The sequence below is a fragment of the Gorilla gorilla genome, chromosome 3, assembly GCF_029281585.2.
Source record: "Gorilla gorilla gorilla isolate KB3781 chromosome 3, NHGRI_mGorGor1-v2.1_pri, whole genome shotgun sequence".
In the NCBI taxonomy this organism is placed as follows: domain Eukaryota; kingdom Metazoa; phylum Chordata; class Mammalia; order Primates; family Hominidae; genus Gorilla; species Gorilla gorilla.
In genome coordinates this window covers 160,225,014-160,246,776 of record NC_073227.2, presented here as the reverse complement: position 1 = coordinate 160,246,776, position 21,763 = coordinate 160,225,014, and the positions used below count along the sequence as shown (strand labels likewise).

General features: G+C 42.2%; 1 non-coding gene across 1 annotated transcript; it reads left to right on the top strand.

Moving 5' to 3' along the window:
* The first annotated feature begins 13,791 nt into the window (after positions 1-13,791).
* Positions 13,792-13,919, top strand: LOC115934508 (small nucleolar RNA ACA64). Its single transcript, XR_004070295.2, has one exon. It is a non-coding gene; the product is annotated as a small nucleolar RNA ACA64 (small nucleolar RNA).
* The last annotated feature ends 7,844 nt before the right edge of the window (positions 13,920-21,763 follow it).

The window sequence follows — 21,763 nt, the reverse complement described above, 5'->3', positions numbered from 1 at the left end:
TCAACCTTGGCACTATTGACATTTTAAGTCAGATAATTCTTTGTTGTGGAAGGTTATCCTGTGCATTGTAGGATGTTTATTTTATCAGCATCCCTGGCTTCTACCCAGTAAATCCCAGTAGCACCCCACCACCAACCAAAACTGTCTCAAAATGTTGCTAGATGCCCCTTGGGGACAAAAATCCTCTCCCTCCCTCCTCCTTGAATGCCACTGGCACTCCTTGAGCCTACAAAAGGGCTCTTCTCACAAGTTTGATACCCTGTACATCCCAGTTGATAGTGGGAATTACTTCTCCTTTGAAGACACAATTCCAGTTACCCTGAGAAGTATGGCATTGGCCTTGCTGGCCTCCACCAAATTACTATATCACTGTGTTTAGTAACCCCAGACATCATACTAGGGCTTTAATTTCAGTATATAAATAGTAAATTAGTATCCTTGTATAGGTTAGCTTAGTGAGTTTCAGAATTCTTCAAGTCATATCTTCATAGGTAGGATCACTGTGGAGTTAATGGCATTTGAACTATGTACTCAGTACTATGCTAGTGGTTGGTGCAAGGGGAAGATACAAAATAAGGTGTGATTTTAGCCCATGAGGAATTTATACTTTATCTGCAGAAGCAAATTAATATGGAACCGTTAGTGAACACCTGGATAAAATAGAATGCTAAATTTTACCCTAGAGGTGCTTGGCCTGGACTTCAAGAATTCTAAGTGAATTGAAGTATGTTCACAGTAAGAAAGGTTAAAAATGGCTCTGCCCACTCGTAGGCAGATGGGAAGCTAGGATGGCAGATTTGCCAATATTTGATTTATGTAAAAAGTGCAATCATGGCCTCTGTTGTTTCCTCTTTTATCTCGTTCTCTTTATTAGTCCAGGTTCTCTAGAGGAATAGAACTAATAGGAGATACATACATATATATATATATATATGGAGTTTATTAAGTAGTATTAACTCACATGATCACAAGGTCCCAGAATAGGCCATATGCAAGCTGAGGAGAAAGGAAGCCAGTCGAGTTTCAAAGCTGAAGAACATGGAGTCCAATGTTTGAGGATGGGAAGCATCCAACATGGGAGAAAGCTGTAGGCTGGGAGGCTAAGCCAGTCTAGTCTTTTCACGTTTTTCTGCCTGCTTTATATTCTGGTCATGCTGGCAGCTGATTAGATGGTGCCCGCCCAGATTAAGGGTGGGTCTGCCTTTCCCAGCCCACTGACTCAAATGTTAATCTCCTTTGGTAACACTCTCACAGACACACTCAGGATCGATACTTTGCATCCTTTAATCCAATCAAGTTGACTGTATTAACCATCACAAGTCCACCACTTGTCAACTTGAACACATACGTATCTCCTGAGATCATTCATAATCTTCAAATAAAGACAATAATAATGTCATAATTACACCTAATACAACTCTATCCTTTGTACAACTGGAAACACACCAGTCTCCAACCCAAATGCTATTACATAAAGTTAACAATACTTAAATGCTGATATGAAGTAAATCTTAGGTCACATGATAAAAGGAGGCTGGGCGCAGTGGCTCACGCCTGTAATCCCAGCACTTTGGGAGGCCGAGATGAGTAATGGCTTTTGACAGTAATAGAGGGTCTCAACCTGATTTTTCTTAAGTTTGCATAAGGCTTAGGAGAGGATAAAATAAGGCAGGATCTAGAGATTGGTGAGGAGAAATGGAAGTCCTCATTCTTGACAGCTCTCAGCACATGCAGCCCTCCCCACACACACAGTCACACTCTCACACTCACAACCAGATTCACATTCCTACCCATGCACACACTAACACACACTTGTGCACTTAAACTCGTGCACTTACACGTTCACATTCATATACTCACATGCACACATTCAAAACACGCACTCTACAAACACTCATGTCGCAAAAGGGGATTTGTAAGCTGAATGTTTAGACCTCAGAACACATATTTTCACAAAAATAATATTATGGCCGGGCGCTGTGGCTCACGTCTGTAATCCTAGCACTTTGGGAGGCTCAGCTGGGCGGATCACTTGAGATCAGGAGTTCAGGACCAGCCTGGCCAACATACTAAAAATAACAAAAATTAGCCAGGCATGGTGGTGCATGCCTGTAATCCCAGCTACTCGGGAGGCTGAGGCAGGAGAATCGCTTGAACCCAGGAGGCAGAGGTTGCAGTGAGCCGAGATCCTGCCACTGCACTCCAGACTGGGCAACAAGAGCGAGGCTGCATCTCAAAAAAAAAAAGGAAATAAAATGAAGATATTTTCTTAGTACAAGTGTATATATGCACAAACATGTTTTTAACAAAAGGAGGAAATACTCAGGACAATTACAATCCTCATTTCTGCAACTGTTCACTTGGTTGTAGCTGGTATGGATGACTAGCCTTCTACTACCCATTCTGTATTCCCTTTGCCTTCAGCAAGCACCTCAGCAGGTCGTGGTTTTTTTCCTGGTGGAGTAACCCAAACCTTCATTTCTGAAGGGTCTGGACCATTTGTAGTCCTTTCTGGACTGGGCTTTTATAGTTTCCCATTGACTTCAACCACAGGGCATGGTAATACTAAGAGACACCTTAATAGATCTCTGTATTCCATGCATACTCTTCCTTACCTCCGTTGTGGAATAGTAGACTGATTTCATCTTGATGGTCCAGGTCAATCACCCCAGCCAACACTGTAACTCCCTTCTTAGACTGTTGACTTAAAGGTAGGAGGAGCCCCAAGTGTCCAGGTGACAATCTTAACTTCCTGTTTAATGGAATCGCTGTTGTGTCTCCTGGTGGCAGTGTTCCTCCCTTTGAAACTAAGACCTCTAAGCCAGCAGAACGTAATGTCATGGGAACAGGAAGCAAAACTTTTGCTAGTGACTCTCTAAGGGTGATGATGAGTGGTGCCACTTCCACCCCTTGATTCCTGGACCTGTGAATCCTGGCTATGAGAGAAATAGTATCATATATTGGACGCTGATTCAGGGTATACATGGCCTTCTGGAGAACTTTGCCCCAGGCCTGCAAAGTGTTGTCACCTGGTAGATGTTGTAATTGTGACTTCAAAAGGCCATTCCGTTCTATCAGTCCAGCTGCTTCAGGATGATGGAGAACATGGTAAGACCAGTGAATTCCATGAGCATGAGCCCACTGTCACACTTCTTTAGCCATAAAGTGAGTGCCTTGGTCAGAGGCAATGCTGTGTGGAATACCATGACAGTGGATAAGACATTCTGTGAGTCCACAGATAGTAGTCTTGGCAGAAGCATTGCATGCAGGATAGGCAAACCGATATCTGGAATAAGTGTTTATTCCAGTGAGGACAAACCTCTACCCTTTCCATGATAAAAGAGGTCCAATATCATCAACATGCCATCGGGTAGCTGGCTGGTTACCCCAAGGAATGGTGCCATTTCGAGGGCTCAGTGTTGGTCTCTGCTGCTGGCAAATTGGGCACTCTGCAGTGGCCGTAGCCAGGTCAGCCTTGGTGAGTGGAAGTCCATGTTCCCGAGCCCATATGTAACCTCCATCCCTGCCACCATGGCCACTTTGTTCGTGGGCCCATTGGGCAATGACAGGGGTAACTGGGGAAAGAGGCTTAGTATGCACAGAAGGGCTCATCCTATTCACTTGATTATTAAAATCCTTCTCTGCTGAGATCACCCATTGGTGAGCACTCACATGGGATACAAATATCTTCACAGTTTTTGACCACTGAGAGAGATACATCCACATATCTCTTTCCCAGATTTCTTTGTCACCAATTTTCCAATTATGCTTCTTCCATGTCCCTGACCATCCAGCCAAACCATTAGCTACAGCCCATGAATAAGTATATAATTGCACATCTGGCCATTTCTCCTTCCATACAAAGTGCACAACTAGGTGTACTGCTTAAAGTTCTGCCCACTGGGAAGATTTCCTTTCACTGCTGTCCTTCAGGGATGTCCTAGAAAGGGGCTGTAGTGCTACAGCTGTCCACTTTTGGGTAGTGCCTACATATCGTGCAGAATCATCCGTGAACCGGGCCCTAGTCTTTTCTTCCTCTGTCAGCTGATCATAGGGAACTCCCTGTGAGGCCATCGGTGCAGGCTCGGGAGATAAGTCAGGGTGGCAGGAGTGGAGACCATGGGCATTTGAGCCACTTCCTCATGTAACTTATTTGTGCCTTCAGGACCTGCTCGAGCCTGATCACGTATATACCACTTCCATTTGATGATGGAATGCTGCTGTGCGTGACCCACTTTACGGCTAGATGGGTCAGAAAGCACCCAGTTAATGATAGTCAGTTCAGGTTGAATGGTGACTTGATGACACATAGTCAAACGTTCCGTTTCCGCCAAAGCCCAGTAACAGGCCAAAAGCTGTCTCTCAGAAGGAGAATAGTTATCTGCAGAAGATGGCAGGGCCTTGCTCCAAAATCCTAGAGGCCTCTACTGCGATTCACCTATGGGGGACTGCCAAAGGCTCCAAACAGCATCCTTTGAGGTGTCACTGACACCTCAAGCACCATTGGATCTGCTGGGTCATATGGCCCAAGTGGCAGAGCAGCTTGCACAGCAGTCTGGACATGTTGTAGAGCCTTCTCCTGGACCCCAGTCAAAACTGGCAGCCTTTCGGGTCACTCAGTAAGTGGGCCAGAGTAACACACCGAAATGAGGAATGTGTTGCCTCCAAAATCCAAATGGGCCCACTAGGCGTTGTTCCTCTTTCTTGGTATAGGAGGGGCCAAATGCAGCAACTTATCCTTCACTTTAGAAGGAACATCTCGACAGGACCCACACTACTGAACCCCTAGAAATTTTACTGAGGTAGAAGGTCCCTGAATTTTAGTCAGATTTATTTTCCATCTTCTGTGTCACCAGTAAGTCCAGTGTATTTGCTACTTCTTGCTCACTGGATCCGATCAGCATAATGTCATCAATGTAATGGACCAGTGTGATATCTTGTGGAAGCAAAAAGAGATCAAGTTCTCTCCAAATAAGATTATGACACAGCCAGAGAGTTGATATACCACAGAGGCAGTACAGTAAAGGTATATTGCTGGCCTTGCCAGCTGAAGGCAGATTGCTTCTGGTGGGCCTTATGGACAGGAATGGAGAAAAAGGCATTTGCCAGGTCAATGGCTACATACCACGTACCAGGAGATGTGTTAATTTGCTCAAGCAGTGAAACCACATCTGATACAGCAGCCACAGTTGGAGTCACCACTTGGTTAAGCTTACATAATTGACTGTCATTCTCCAAGATCCATCTGTCTTTTGCAGAGGCCAAATGGGAGAGTTGAACAGGGATGTGGTGGGAATCACCACCCCTGTGTCTTTCAAGTCCTTGATGGTGGCACTAATTTCCGCAACCCCTCCAGGGATGTGATACTGTTTTTTATTTACTATTTTTCTAGGTAGAGGCAGCTCTAATGGCTTCCATTTGGCCTTTTCCACCATAATAGCCCTTACTCTACCAGTCAGGGAGCCAATGTGGGGGTTCTGCCAGCTGCTAAGTATGCCTGTGCCAATTATGCATTCTGGCACTGGGAAAATGACCACAGGATGAGTCCGGGGACCCACTGGACACTGTCAGTTGGACCTGAGCTAAAACTTCATTAATTACCTGAACTTTATAAGCTCCTATGTTAACTAGAGGACCACAGTGACATTTTGGGTCCCCTAGAATCAACGTCAGCTCAGAGCCAGTGTCCAGTAGTCCCTGAAATGTCAGATCATTTTCCTTTCCCCAGTGCACAGTTTTACCCTGGTAAAAGGCTAGAGGTCTTCTTGGGGGAGAATGGGAGAAAGATTAACAGCATAAATTGTCGGTAATATAGTGGGGTCCTTCCTCAAGGGGACTGGCCTCCCCTTCATTCAAGGGGTTTTGGGTCTATTTCCTGGACCCTCCCAGCTGGGATGAGTAGGTCTAAAGTGGCTAATCCACTCCACCATCCCAATATCCTTAAGCCTTTGGATCCCTTCCTCTACATTAAACTGAGAGAGATCAGGCATTTCCAGCTCGCTCATAGTGGGCCATTTTTTAATCCATATTTCAGCTAACCAAGCAAATAAACTATTAGAACCTTTTTTAACTCCCCGAGCTGCAACATTAAATGCAGAATCCCCACTTAGTGGGCCCAAATCAATAAATTCAGCCTGATCCAACTCTGTGTTCCTTCCACCATTGTCCCACACCCTTAATATCCATTCCCATGCCTGTTCTCCAGATCTCTGCTTATATAAATTATAAAACTCAAGCAGTTATTTTCGAGTATAGTGCACCTCCTCATGGGTCACACTCTGAACCTCACCTCTAGGGGCCTGCGGGGACTTTAGTCTTGTTATAGATCCAGAAGCAAACAAGGGTATTGGGGGTGGCTCCTGAGGAGAATCAACGTTATCTTGCCTGGCAACTGCCTCAGGGGAGGCCATCACTGTTGCCTCAGGCAGCGTAGGGTTTATCTCCTCTGACAAAGGTAGAAAGGCTGATGACAGTGTGGGTCAGGGAGGGGATGTTGCTGCTACTTGCTACCCGGGATGGGGAAGCTGTTTCTTTTGGCAAAAAAAAGTTCATCAGCGTTTACAAGCTCATGTCCCCATTCCAACTTACAGTGTCCCATTCTTTTCCAATCAATGCCCTCACTTTAACAGTAGACACCTGGCAAGGCTGTGCATGCACCTTTTGTTGCAGGTCAGCCACTTGCCTAATAAGAGCTTGTGTCTGTTTTTCCACAATTTCAGTTCTTTCTTTACAGGAGATAAGACTCTCACTTAGGACAATCTTAGCAGATTTGAGGCTCAGTATCTGCTTCCGGAGCGAGGAGTTAGAATCCCTTTGGATTCACTTTGTCCAGTGAACTTAGGAACAACCAACCAACTTAATTATGTTCCTTTGTTCTCCACATAGAGTCAAAGGTATTATGTATAGAGTCACTAAACTCCTTGCCTCTCACAAGTGGTGAATCAGGAGTGTCAAATGCATTTATTTTTCATAACTCTCTAAAAAGTTCATGCCAGGCCGGGTGCGGTGGCTCAAGCCTGTAATCACAGCACTTTGGGAGGCCGAGGCGGGCAGATCACAAGGTCAGGAGATCGAGACCATCCTGGCTAACACGGTGAAACCCCGTCTCTGCTAAAAATACAAAAAATTAGCCGGGCATGGTGGTGGGTGCCTGTGGTCCCAGCTACTCGGGAGGCTGAGGCAGGAGAATGGCGTGAACCCGGGAGGCAGAGCTTGCGGTGAGCCAAGACTGTGCCACTGCACTCCAGCCTGGGTGACAGAGCAAGACTCCGTCTCAAAAAAAAAAAAAAGTTCATGCTAACGACTATCAGTGTTCTCCATACTATTAGAGTCCTTAGCATTTTGGGGTCTAATCATATTAAGCAGCCAACTTCAGAAACCCCAAAACCAACAAAAGAACTCCATCCTTAATATTCTGTTCCTGTAGAATCACTCCTGGTACCAAAATCTGTATTAGGTTTCTCTAGAGGGAAAGAACTAATGGAATAGATATATATATTTATATATAAAGGAGAGTTTATTAAGTAGTTTTAACTCACACCGTCACAAGGTCCCACAATAGGCCATCTGCAAGCTGCAAGAAAGGAAGCCAGTCCAAGTTCCTGAAGAACTTGGAGTCTAATGTTTGAGGACAGGAAGCATCCAGCATAGGAGAAAGGTATAGGCTGGGAGGCTAAGCCAGTCTAATCTTTTCACGTTTTTTCTGCCTGCTTTATATTCTGATCATGCTGGCAGCTGATTAGATGGTGCCCACCCAGATTAAGGGTGGGTCTGCCTTTCCCAGCCCACTGACTCAAATGTTAAACTCCTTTGGCAACACCCTCACAGACACACACAGGATCAATACTTTGCATCCTTCAATACATTCAAGTTGACACTCACTATTAACCATCACATTCTCTTTCTCCTCACCTTTAAATTGTTTGATTATATACCATTCTTTGTATTTGAAACCTCAGCAGGGAAGTAATAGACAATTTTTAAAAGAACCTAAGTAGCAATACAAGATTTAACAGCTATATTAAACTTTATAACTTGCAGATAGAGAAGTTGCCTTTAATGACCAGGAAACATTTATAAAAATTGATTTTTAAAATTAAATTACACCCAAAAAATCTCAATTTTAAGTTACACACTCTGTTAACAGAGAGCACTAAAAATAATTTTGTAGATAAAAAGATAAAAGGAAATTCACCTAATTGGAAGCTAAAGGGAAAAATGCCTTAAATCTGGGTCAAGGAGAAAATCGCAACCGTGATTGCAGATTTATAAACTATTTAGAAATTAATCACAATGAGAACAAAAAAAATAGAAACATGAGAGTTCAGCCAAAGTAGTATATAAAGTCACAATATTAGATGTTTAATATTAATCAATATAGAATGAATGAAAATGAAACAAATAGGAGAGGATTCTAGGAAAATGGCAGAATAGGAAGCACCAGAAATCTGTCTCCTCACCTAGACAAAAATTACACTGGCAGAGTCTGTCTTATGTACAGACAATCCCTGATTTACGATGGTTTCACTTATGATTTTTCAACTTTACAATAGTCCAAAAACGTTATAGATTTTAGTATGCTTATCGACTTACAGTGAGGTTATGTCCCAGATAAACCCGTTGTAAGTTAAAAATAATATGTCAAAAGTGTGTTTTTGACTTAAGATATTTTCAGCTTGTGATGGATTTATCTGGGATATAATTCCATCATAAGTCAAGGAACCATCTGTATTTTAGAACTGTAGAATTTATTGAAACTTGCAGCTTCCAGAGGAAGACTTGGACAGTACATTGTGGTTAAATTTTGTCAATTTCTTTAAAAAAAATTAGTGTAATAGACACTGTCATAGCCTGAGTCCCTTAGAAAATAAAGCCTAAGGCAAAATATATATGCTAATGCTTTGAAGAGGATTGCAGAAATGTCCCCAGTTCTCTGTTCCTCCCTATATTCATTCATTTGCAATGTGTCTCTGTAACTCCCCTCATTAAGGAGTGGAATCTATTTCCTCAACCCTGGAGTCTGAGCTAGCCATGCTATGAAGTTTTGCCCAATGGAATGTGGTGAAAGTGATCATGTAGTTGTCTTAAGTGTAACCTTTAAGAAGTCTTGCATGCTTCCACTTGCTTTTTTGGGATCCTGCTCAGCTGCTATAGAACAAACCTGGGCTAGCCTACTGGGAGATGAGATTATGTGGAGCAGCAGTGAGCCATCTGTCTTAGAATAGCTGACACTCAGCCAACCTAGCAACTGGGGGAAAAAATGCGGGAATGAGTCCAACAGAGACCAGAAGAATTGCCCAGCGGAGCCCAGCCCAAATAGCCAATCTATAGCATTGTGACCCAAATAAATGCATGTTGTTTTAAGACCAAAAAAAGGAAAAGAGAGGTGGGGTGCAGTGGCTCATGCCTGTAATCCTAGCACTTTGGGAGGTTGAGGTGGGTGGGTCACCTGAGGTCAGGAGTTCAAGACCAGCATGGCCAACACGGCAAAATCCATCTCTACGAAAAATATAAAATTAGCCAGGCGTGGTGGTGAATGCCTGTAGTCCCAGCTACTCTGGAGGCTGAGGCAGGAGAACCACTTGAATCTGGGAGACGGAGGTTGCAGTGAGCCAAGATCACCTCACTGCACTCCAGCCTAGGTGACAGAGCAAGACTCTGTCTCAAAAAAAAAAAAAAATCGGTCAATTTCCAGTCTTGGCACAGTAGCAGCTAACCATCTCCTGCCACTGAATCTCATGGCATGCAGCTGTGCACATGTTCCTAGAGTGGTTTGCACACAGCTTGTAGGAGCTAGGGGGCAAAAAGTACATTGTCCTCAAAACATTAGATCTGTGCTCTGATTCCTAACTGCCACTCGTGATCACAGAGGTGCAGAGAGTCATTAGCCATTGTTGCACTTCCATTGTTGCAAGCCCCTCACCTTCTGGTTGAAGTGACTTCCGGGAGAATTAAAGAGCTGGTGCTTCCCTCCCCACTCCCATTCATTTTTCTCATTTTCCCCTTTTGGGAGCCAGACATAAACACAATTGCATATATGAGAGAAATCAGAAAGTCATGGCACAGCCTAGGGGATGGTGCAGGCTCAGAAAAGACCTCTGAGAAGACCTTAGATTTATACTTCAGACTCATCTTAGGCAAAGAGGGCTTACAACAATCAAAAAAACAAAAATAATAAAAACAGTAACAAAAACAGCAAACCCTGGAGAAGAGGAAGAATCTGATTTCCAGAGTTAACACATTAGTAAATTCTAATGTCTGGTTTTCAACAAAAATATCAAAAAGGATACAGAGAAACAGGAAAGTGTAACCCATTCAAATGAAACCTAAAGAGACTCAAAAAACAAAAGGAATTTAAAGTCAAGAAAATTATTTATGAACAAAATGGAAATATCAAAAACAGATAGAAAACCTAAAAGAAACCAAAAAGAAATTCTGGAGCTAAAAAGTACAATAACTGAAATTTAAAATTCACAAGAGGGATTCAAAGGCACATTGAACAGTTAGAAGAAAGAGTCAGAAAACTTGAAGAGAGGATAATGGAAATTATTGAGTCTGAGGAACAGAAAGAAAAGAGATTGAAGAAATGTGAAAGGAGTCTAAGGAACCTGTGCGATACCTCAAGCAGATCAGCATACACATTGTGATAACTACAGAAGGAGAAGAGAGAGAAAAGGCTGGTGAGAATATTTGAAGAAATGATGACCAACAGCTTCCCATATTTGATGAAAAACATGAATATCTAAGAAGTTCAATAAACCAAGTAGGATGAACTCAAAGAAACACATACTGAGATACATTATAATCAAACTATCAGAAGAGAATTTTGAAAGCAGCAAAAGAGAAATGACTCTTCGCATACAAATGATCCTCAATAAGATTATCAGCAGATTTCTTATCAAAAACTTTGGAAGCCAGAAGACAATGAGCTAATATAGTCAAAGTGGTAAAAGAAAAAATTTAGTCTGTCAATCAAGAATTCCATATCTAGCCAGGCGCAGTGGCTCACGCCTGTAATCCCAGCACTTTGGGAGGCCGAGGCGGGCGGATCATGAGGTCAGGAGATCCAAACCATCCTGGTTAACACAGTGAAACCCCATCTCTACTAAAAATACAAAAAATTAGCCGGGCGTGGTAGTGGGTGCCTGTAGTCCCAGCTACTCCAGGAGAATGGCGTGAATCCAGGAGGCGGAGCTTGCAGTGAGCTAAGATCGCGCCACTGCCCCCCAGCCTGGGCAACAGTGCGAAACTCTGTGTCAAAAAAAAAAAAAAAAGAATCCCATATCTGGCAAAAACTGTCCTTTGAAATTGAAGTAGAAGATAAGACTTTCCAGATAAACAAAAGTTGAGGGAGTTCATTACCACTAGACCTGCCCTACAAGAAATGCTAAATGAAGTCCTGCAAGTTGAAAGGACACTAGACAGTAACTGAACCTGTATAAAGAAATAAAGATAAGTAAAGGTAAATACATGGGAAATTATAAAAGCTAGTATTATTGTAACAATGGTATGTAACTCCACTTTTTGTTTACAACATGACTTGAGACCAATACATTAACAAAAACCAATGATTAGGCCAAAAGCTAGTGTTATTGTAACTTTGCTTTTGTTGGGAAAACTCCCTGCCAGGACTGAGACTTGCCCTCTACAAGTGGAGGCAAATTACTGATTTGCCATCAGACCAAAAAAAAAAAGGCAGATTTCCAGGTTGGCAGGTAGTCAAAGATTTATCCAGGGGAAATTTATAAGGCAGCCTTGGGCAGCAGGAAGACAAGGTAGATTTCAGTGCTTATAGTACATGCCTATCTAGTCTTTTATATCATGAAGAGGGAATGGAAGGGGCGGGGGAAGTCACTGATGGTGTGTTAAGCCGTCTGGTTGTTTTCTTAATCTGTTTACTCTTTGCTTACAGGAACTGTTTGGGTTTTGTAGAGTCTGGTCAACATTCCTAAGGAGAGGAGGGATGTTGCAGACAGCAACAGTTATTTTAGCACTGGTATGCATTTTTAGGTCACTGCATCCTACAATGCACTTTGTGGTCACATACCCAGAAAACATTTTCACAACAGGTAACTCCACATCTTGTTTTCTACTTAATTTAAGGGACTAATAGATTTAGTTTGTTTTGGACACATGTTATATAGAGATGTAATTATGTGATATCAACAGCTGAAAGGGGTGGGGAACAGGGCAGTTAAGGAGCAGTTTTTGTATCTTTTTCAAATTAAGCTGCTATAAATTTATGTTAGAAGCTTCCTCATTTAGGATGTTAAATGTAATCCCATGATAACACAAAGAAAATAGCTAAAAGAAGATAAGAAAGGAAGTTAAAAGTTTCATTACAAAAATCAACTAAACATGAAAGAAGACAGATAAGAAATGAGGAACCAAAAAAAGCTGCAATATATATAGAAAATAGGAAAATGACAGAATTCCCTCATCAGTAATTATTTTAAATGTAAATGGGTTAAACTTCAGTGAAAAGACAGAGATTAGAAGAATGGGTTTTAAAAAACCATGATTCAAGACTCCCGTGCCACATAACATTTCAGTCAATGATGGAATGCACATAGGATGGTAATATAATGATAAGATTATAATAACATTTTTACTATATATTTTCTATGTTTAGATATACAAACACCATTGGGTTATAGTTGCCTACAGTATTTAGTATGGTAACATGCCGTAACAGCTTTGTAGCCTAGGAGCAATAGGCTATACCATACCATCTAGGTTTCTGTAAGTACCTTCTGTGATATTTACATGATGATGAAATTGCATAACAATGCATTTCTAAGAACATATACCCATACATAAATGATAAATGACTGTATATGCTGTCTGTAAGAGACTTAAGATCCAAAGACAAAAACAGGTTAAAAGTGAAAGAATGGGAAAGGATATTCCATGAAACTAATAACCAAATATTAAGGATGGCGATACTAGTATACAACAAAATACACTTCAAGGCAAAAAAGGTTACTAAAGACAAAGAAGGACATTATATACTAAAAAACGGTTCAGGATGAGCACGTTGGCTCAGGCATGTAATCACAGCACTTTGGGAGACCAAGGTATGAGGGTGCCTTGAGACCAGGAGTTGGAGACAGCCTGGGCAACACAGTGAAATGCTGTCTCTACAGAAAATTAAAAAATTAGCTGAGCATGGTAGCACGTGCCTGTAGTCTCAGCTACTCAGGAGGCTGAGGCAGAAGGATAGCTTGAGCCAAAGCATTGGAGGCTGCAGTGAGCTATGATCACACCACTGCACTTCAGCCTGGGCGACAGAGCATGATCCTGTCTTAAAAAAATAAAAAACATAAAAGGTTCAATACAGCAAGAAGGTTTAACAGTTGTAAACATGTATGCTCCTAATGACAAACCATCAACATATATGAAACAAAAATTGACGTAATTGAAGGGAGAAGTACAATTCTACATTAATAGTTGGAGACTTTAATATCCCAATCTCAATAGTGGATAGAACCATCAAAATCTAAGCAAGGAAATATAGGACTTTCACAACACAATAAACCAACTAGATCTAACAACCATATACAGAACACTCTACCCAACAATGAAATACACATTCTTCTCAAGTATACATAGGATAAATTCCAAGATAGGTCATAAATTAAGTCTGAATTGATTTTAAAAGACAGCAAAATATCTTCCCTGACCACAATGGGATGAAGTTAGAAATCAAAAACAAAAAGAAAACTGGATAATTTAAAAATCATAGAAATTAACACACTCTTAACCATTAGATCAAAAAAGAAACCACCTGGCATTGGTTGAAAATCACCCCCCCGGCTTTGGCCATGGCAGCGGGTGAGATTCGGCACCCAGAGCCTCCAGGGGCCTCAGCTCACCGCGCGCTGACACATGTGCGGCGGTGAAACCCAGCCCCAACAGGCCCCGCGGCCTCTCCCTGGGTGCGGCCGCTCGCGTGGTCTGGCTCCTGACCCAGGCTGCCGACCCCTAACCCTGTTTTCTCTCCGCAGGACACTGGTCTTCCCACACGTGAGACCGATGTCGCCAGGACCACGGGGTCGGGAGGACTCGGCTGTCCTCCGTCTTTCAAATAAAGCTGTTTGTCTAAAAAAAAAAAAAAAAAAAAGAAACCACAAGACAAATAATAAAATACTTATAAAGACAAGTGAAAATGAAAACACAGCATACCAAAACTTATGAGACACAACAAAAGCAGTGCCAAGGGGGAAGTTTCTAGCTATAAATTCTTACATTAAAAAATAAGAGTCTGGTCTGAAGAAAGCAAAATTAAAAATTATTTAAAAAATAAGAAAAATATCAAATCACCAACCGGACTTTCCAATTTAAGGAACTGAAAAGGAAGAGCAAACTAAACCCAGAGCTAGCAGTAGAAAGGAAGTAGTAAAGATTAGGATAGATATAAATGAAATAGAGACTAGAAAAATAATACAGAAAAATCAAAATGAAACCAAAAGTTGGTTATTCAAAAATCAAAAAACTGCAAATCTCTAGCTAGATCTACTTATAACAAAGGAGACAAATCAGAAATGAAAATGAAGACATTACTACCATTTCTACAGAAATGAAAAGAGTTATAGGGGAATACTATCAGCAATTGTCTGCCAAGAAATTGGATAACCCAAGTGAAATGGAGAAATTCCTAGAAACACTAAACCTACCAGGCTAAACCATGAAGAAATAAAAAATATGAGTAGATTTGTAACTACTAAAGAGATTCAATCAGTAATCAAACATCTCCTGTCAAAGAAAAGCCCTAAACCTGATGGCTTCACTGATTAATTCTACCAAGCATTTAAAGAGGAACTGTATCAATCATTTCGGACTTCCCAAAAATTGAAGATGAGGGCATACCCTTAACACGTTCTATGAGGCCAGCATTAACCTAATACCAAGGCCAGTAAAGGTACTACAGGAAAACTACAGACCAGTATCCCTTATGAAGACTGATGCAAAAATCCTCAGAAAGGTACTTGCAAACAGAATTCAGCAGTATAGTTAAAGGATTATACAGTTTAAGTCATCACTTAATGTTGATAGGTACTTGGAAACTGTGACTTTAAGCAAAATGATACATCAGGAAGCCAGTTTTGCCATAGGCTTGCCAGGCACACTGCCTCACACCTGTAATCCCAGCACTTTGGGAGGCTGAGGTGGGAGGTTCACTTGAGCTCAGGAGTTCAAGACCAGCCTAGGCAATAGAGTGCGCCTCGTCTCTACCAAAAAAAAAAAAAAAAAAAAAGCCTGTAGTCCTAGCTACTTGGGAGGCTGAGGTGGAAGGATCACTTGAATCCAGGAGGTAGAGATTGCGGTGAGCTGAGGTTGAGCCATTGTGCTCTAGCCTAGCCAACAGAGGAAGACTCTGTCTCAAAAAAAAAAAAAAAAAAAAAAAGGCTAATTTATATAAACAAGAATTAAGTTCCTACAGCATGTTTTTTGTCACAAAAACATCATCAAAGTTCTAAAGAAAGACCCAAAACATCTCCAGTTTTAAACATTGAAATAAATGCAAGCTACATGTACATTTAAAAAAAGATTAATAGAAACAAGTAAAATATTTACCTAATCTCTGGCAAATCTATGAGTGACAAGTGGTTGTAGTAATGGTGAGTTAAATCAAAGAATAAATGCTTGCAAAGAGAAAATTGTAAAGAGCACACAGTTCATAAACAATAACAGGTCATGCCTATAATCCCAGTACTTTTGGGAGGCTGAGGCCAGAGGATCCCTTAAGCCCAGGACATTGAGACCAGCTTGGGCAACATAGTAAGACATCATCTCTACAAAAAAATTAAAAACACAAATGAGCTGAGCACAATGGTGCACACATGTAGTCCCAGCTACTCAGGAGGCTGCGGTGGGAGAATCACTTGAGTCCCAGAGGTCGAGGCTGCAGTGAGCCATTTTTGTGTCACTGCACTCCAACCGGGGTGAGAGTCTGTCTAAAAAAACAACAACAAAAAAAAAAATGGAGGAGGCAGAGCAAGACAGCTAAATAGAAGCCTCCACCAACTGTGGAGGTGTCTCCTGACAGGGACACCAAATTTAACCACTATCTATATTAAAAAGCACCTTCATAAGAACCAAAAATCAGGTGAGCACTCATAGTACCTGGTTTTAACTTCATATGACTGAAAGAGACACTGAGGAGGGTAGGAAAGACAGTCTTAAATTGCTAACACCTCCCCTTCCCCAGACCCCAGCAGTGGCCATGTGGCACACAGAGAGACTCTACAGTTGAAGGAGGGAGATCGCAGTGATTGTGGGACTGTGTTGGAATTTAGTGCTCCCCTGTTGCAGTTGAGAGCAACACTGGGCAGAACTCAGCCAGCACCCTCAGAGAGAGCATTTAGACCAGCCCTAGCCAGAGGGAATTTGCCCATCCCAGAGGTCAGAACATGAGTTTCAGCAAGCTTTGCCACCATGGGCTAACATGCCCTACAGTCCTAAATAAACCTGAAAGACGGTCTAGGCCACAAGGACTGCACCTCCTAGAAAGTTTTTTTTTTTTTTTTTTTTTTTTGGAGACAGAGTCTGGCTCTGTCACCCAGGCTGGAGTGCAGTGGTGCAATCTTGGCTCACTGCAACCTCCGCCTCCCAGGTTCAAGCAATTCTCTGCCTCAGCCTCCCGAGTAGCTGGGATTACAAGTGCCCACCACCATGCCCAGCTAATTTTTGTATTTTTAGTAGAGATGGGATTTCACCATCTTGGCCAGGCTGGTCTTGAACTCCTGACCTCATGATCCACCTGCCTCGGCCTCCCAAAGTGCTGGGATTACAGGCCTGAGCCACCGCACCTGGTCTAGAAAGTTCTAATGCTGTGCTGGGCTCGGAACCAGTGGACTTGGGGGACACGTGAGCTAGTGAGACACCAGCCCAAACTTAAAAAACATATCAATATTCAGGCCGGGCACAGTGGCTTATGCCTGTAATCCCAGCACTTTGGGAGGCCAAGGCGGGCAGATTGCCTGAGCTCAGGAGTTCAAGACCAACCTGGCCAACATGGTGAAACCTCGTCTCTACTAAAAATACAAAAATTAGCCAGGTGTGATTGTGCACACCTGTAATCCCAGCTATTCGGGAGGCTGATGCAGGAGAATCGCTTAAACCCGGCAGACAGAGGTTGCAGTGAGCCGAGATTGTGCCACTGCACTCCAGCCTGGGTGACAGAGTGAGGCTCTGTCTCAAAAAAAAAAAAATCAATCAATATTCAAGTACAAGGTGGTTATAGAACACTAAGCCCATTTAACCCAAAGAAGACTACCTCAAGGCATTTAATAATCAAACTCCCAAAGGTCAAAAATAAAAAAGGGATCCTAAAAGCAGCAAGAGAAAAGAAACAACATACAATGGAGGCCAGGCATGGTGGCTCACGCCTGTAATTGAGCACTTTGGGAGGCTGAGACCAAGTGGATCGCTTGAGGTCAGGAGTTCAGCCTGGCCAACGCGGCGAAACCCTGTCTCTACTAAAAATACAAAAATTAGCCGGGCATGGTGGTGTGTGCCTGTAATTCCAGCTACCCAGGAGGCTGAGGCATGAGAATCATTTGAACATGGGAGACAAAGGTTGCAGTGAGCCAAGATCGTGCCACTCCACCACAGTCTGGGTGACAAAGTGAGACTCTGTCTCAAAGAAAAGCAAACAAAAAAACCACATACAATGGAACTCCAATAGGTCTGGCAACAGACTTTTCAGTGGAAACCTTATAGGCCAGGAGAGAATGGCATGACATATTCTAGGTGCTGAAGGAAAAAAACTTTTACCTTCAAATAGGATATCCAGCAAAAATGTCCTTCAAACATGAAGGAGAAATACTTTCCCAGACAGACAAAAGCTGAGGGATTTCATCAACACCAGACCTGTCTTACAAGAAATGCCAAAAGGAGTTCAATCTGAAAGAAAACGATGTTAATGAGCAATAAGAAATCATCTGAAGGTACAAAACTCACTGGTAACAGTAAATAGAAAAATACAGAATATTGTAACTGTAATTGTGGTGTGTAAATGACTCATATCTTAAGTAGAAAAATAAAAATGAATCGATCAGGCTGCGTGCAGTGGCTCACGCCTGTAATCCCAACACTTTAGGAGGTGGAGGTGGGTGGATCACCTGAGGTCAGGAGTTCCAGACCAGCCTGGCCAACATGGTGAAACCCGTCTCTACTAAAAATACAAAAAATTAGCCAGGTGTGGTGGCAGGCACCTGTAATCCCAGCTACTTGGGAGGCTGAGGCAGGAGAACTGCTTGAACTCAGGAGGCGGAGGTTGCAGTGAGCTGACATCATGCCCTGCACTCCAGCCTGGGTGACAGAGTGAGACTTCGCCTCAGAAAAAAATAAAAAATTAAATTAAAAAAGCCTGGGACCTGATGGCTTCACTGCCAAATTTTACTAAACATTTAAAGAAGAGCTATTACCAATCCTGCTCAAACTATTCCAAAAAATAGAGGAGAGAATACTTCCAAACTCATTCTATGAGGCAAAATCAGACAAAGATGAATCAAAAGAAGAAAACTACAGGCCAATATCCCTGATGAACATTGATGCAAAAGTCCTCAATAAAATACTAGCAAACCATATTCAGCAATGCATTAAAAAAATCATTCATCACAATCAAGTGGGATTTATCCCTGGGATGCAAGGGTGTTTCAACAAATGCAAATCAGTCAGTGTGATAATGTGATAACATATCAACAGAATGAAGGACAAAAACCATATGGTCATTTCAATTGATGCTGAAAAATCTTTTTATAAAGTTCAACATCCCTTCATGATAAAAACCCTCAAATAACTGGGTATAGATGGAACATAACATAATAAATGCCATATATGACAGACCCATAGCTAGTGTCATATTGAATGGGGAAAAACTGAAAGCCTTCTAAGATCTGGAACACAACATGGATGCCCACTGTGACCACTGTTATTCAACACAGTACTGTATATCCTAGATAGAGCAATCACACAAGAGAAAGAAAAGGCTTCCAAATTGGAAAGGAAGAAGTCAAATTATTGTTGTTTGCTGATGATATGATTTTACATTTGGAAAAACCTAAAGACTCCACTAGAAAAGTATTAGAACTGATAAACAAATTCTGTAAAGTTGCAGGATACAAATAAACATACAAAAATAAGTAGCACCCTTTCCACAGCTTCCCATTCTTCAGAAACCAGGCTGCATATTCCCGGTGGTGGCACGCTGGATTCCAGCCTCTCACATCCCCACCAGCCTCCCTGAAGGCAGACGGGTGGCCATGGAGACCCATCCAGACTCATGGTCTTCAGTGCATTACAGGGTGGGTGATGCCAGGGTGCCAGACGCCATGTTTGACCAGAACATTGGGAAGGTCATAGCCATGCTGGAGGTTCTTGTGAGGAGATGAATTGGTGAAGAGAGAGGCCAGGATGAAGATGCCTCCAGGAGTGGGCCAGTTTGGGACTGGCAGCTCCACCCGGGTTCTGCTCTCGCTGCTGAGGGCAGAAGGGTTCACTGATGAGACCCTTTGGGGGAAGACTGAGGAGGAGGCAAAGCAGCTTGCTGCTTCTATGTCAGCCAGACTGATGACATCTTGCTGCATCAAGATGTGGATCTGGTGGGCATCAGCATCTCCCCTCCACTCACCCAGCAGATACATGTCAAGGCTCTAGATTTGTTGTCTGTGTCTATGATTGTTTCTGCTGCAAGCTGGCCAGATGAGTTCCCCTCCTGAGCCTGTGTGAACAGACTCCATCTTGGTCTGATATGGTTTGGGTCTCTGTCCCCACCCTCATCTCACCTTGAATGGTAATCCCCATAATCCACACATGTTGAAGGAGGGACCCAATAGGAGGTGACTGGATCATGGGGGCTGTTTCTCCCATGCTGCTCTCATGATAGTGAGTGAATTCTCATGAGATCTGATGGTTTTATAAGCGTCTGGCATTTCCCCTGCTTGCACTTCTCTCTCCTGCCACCATGTAAAGAAGGTATCTATGACAAACCCACAGCCAATATCATACTGAATGGGCAAAAACTGGAAGCATTCCCTTTGAAAACTGGCACAAGACAGGGATGCCCTCTCTCACTATGCCTATTCAACATAGTGTTGGAAGTTCTGGCCAGGGCAATTAGGCAGGAGAAGGAAATAAAGGGTATTCAATTAGGAAAAGAGGAAGTCAAATTATCCCTGTTTGCAGATGACATGATTGTATATCTAGAAAACCTCATTGTCTCAGCCCAAAATCTCCTTAAGCTGATAAGCAACTTCAGCAAAGTCTCAGGATACAAAATCAATGTGCAAAAATCACAAGCATTCCTATACACCAACAACAGACAAACAAAGAGCCAAATCATGAGTGAACTCCCATTCACAATTGCTTCAAAGAGAATAAAATACCTAGGAATCCAACTTACAAGGGATGTGAAGGACCTCTTCAAGGAGAACTACAAACCACTGCTCAGTGAAATAAAAGGATATGAACAAATGGAAGAACATTTCACGCTCATGGGTAGGAAGAATCAATATCGTGAAAATGGCCATACTGCCCAAGGTAATTTATAGATTCAATGCCATCAACATCAAGCTACCAATGCCTTTCTTCACACAATTGGAAAAAACTACTTTAAAGTTCATATGGAACCAAAAAAGAGCCTGCATCGCCAAGTCAATCCTAAGCCAAAAGAATAAAGCTGGAGGCATCACACTACCTGACTTCAAACTATACTATAAGGCTACAGTAACCAAAACAGCATGGTACTGGTACCAAAACAGAGATATAGATCAATGGAACAGAACAGAGCCCTCAGAAATAACGCCGCATATCTACAACTATCTGATCTTTGACAAACCTGAGAAAAACAAGCAACAGGGAAAGGATTCCCTATTTAATAAATGGTGCTGGGAAAACTGGCTAGCCATATGTAGAAAGCTGAAACTGGATCCCTTCCTTACACCTTATACAAAAATCAATTCAAGATGGATTAAAGACTTAAACATTAGACCTAAAACCATAAAAACCCTAGAAGAAAACCTAGGCATTACCATTCAGGACATAGGCATGGGCAAGGACTTCATGTCTAAAACACCAAAAGCAATGGCAACAAAAGCCAAAATTGACAAATGGGATCCAATTAAACTAAAGAGCTTCTGCAGAGCAAAAGAAACTACCATCAGAGTGAACAGGCAACCTACAAAATGGGAGAAAATTTTTGCAACCTACTCATCTGACAAAGGGCTAATATCCAGAATCTACAATGAACTCAAACAAATTTACAAGAAAAAAAAAACAACCCCATCAAAAAGCGGATGAAGGACATGAACAGACACTTCTCAAAAGAAGACATTTATGCAGCCAAAAAACACATGAAAAAATGCTCATCATCCCTGGCCATCAGAGAAATGCAAATCAAAACCACAATGAGATATCATCTCACACCAGTTAGAATGGCAATCATTAAAAAGTCAGGAAACAACAGGTGCTGGAGAGGATGTGGAGAAATAGGAACACTTTTACACTGTTGGTGGGACTGTAAACTAGTTCAACCATTGTGGAAGTCAGTGTGGCGATTCCTCAGGGATCTAGAACTAGAAATACCATTTGACCCAGCCATCCCATTACTGGGTACCCAAAGGACTATAAATCATGCTGCTATAAAGACACATGCACACGTATGTTTATTGCGGCATTATTCACAATAGCAAAGACTTGGATCCAACCCAAATGTCCAACAATGATAGACTGGATTAAGAAAATATGGCACATATACACC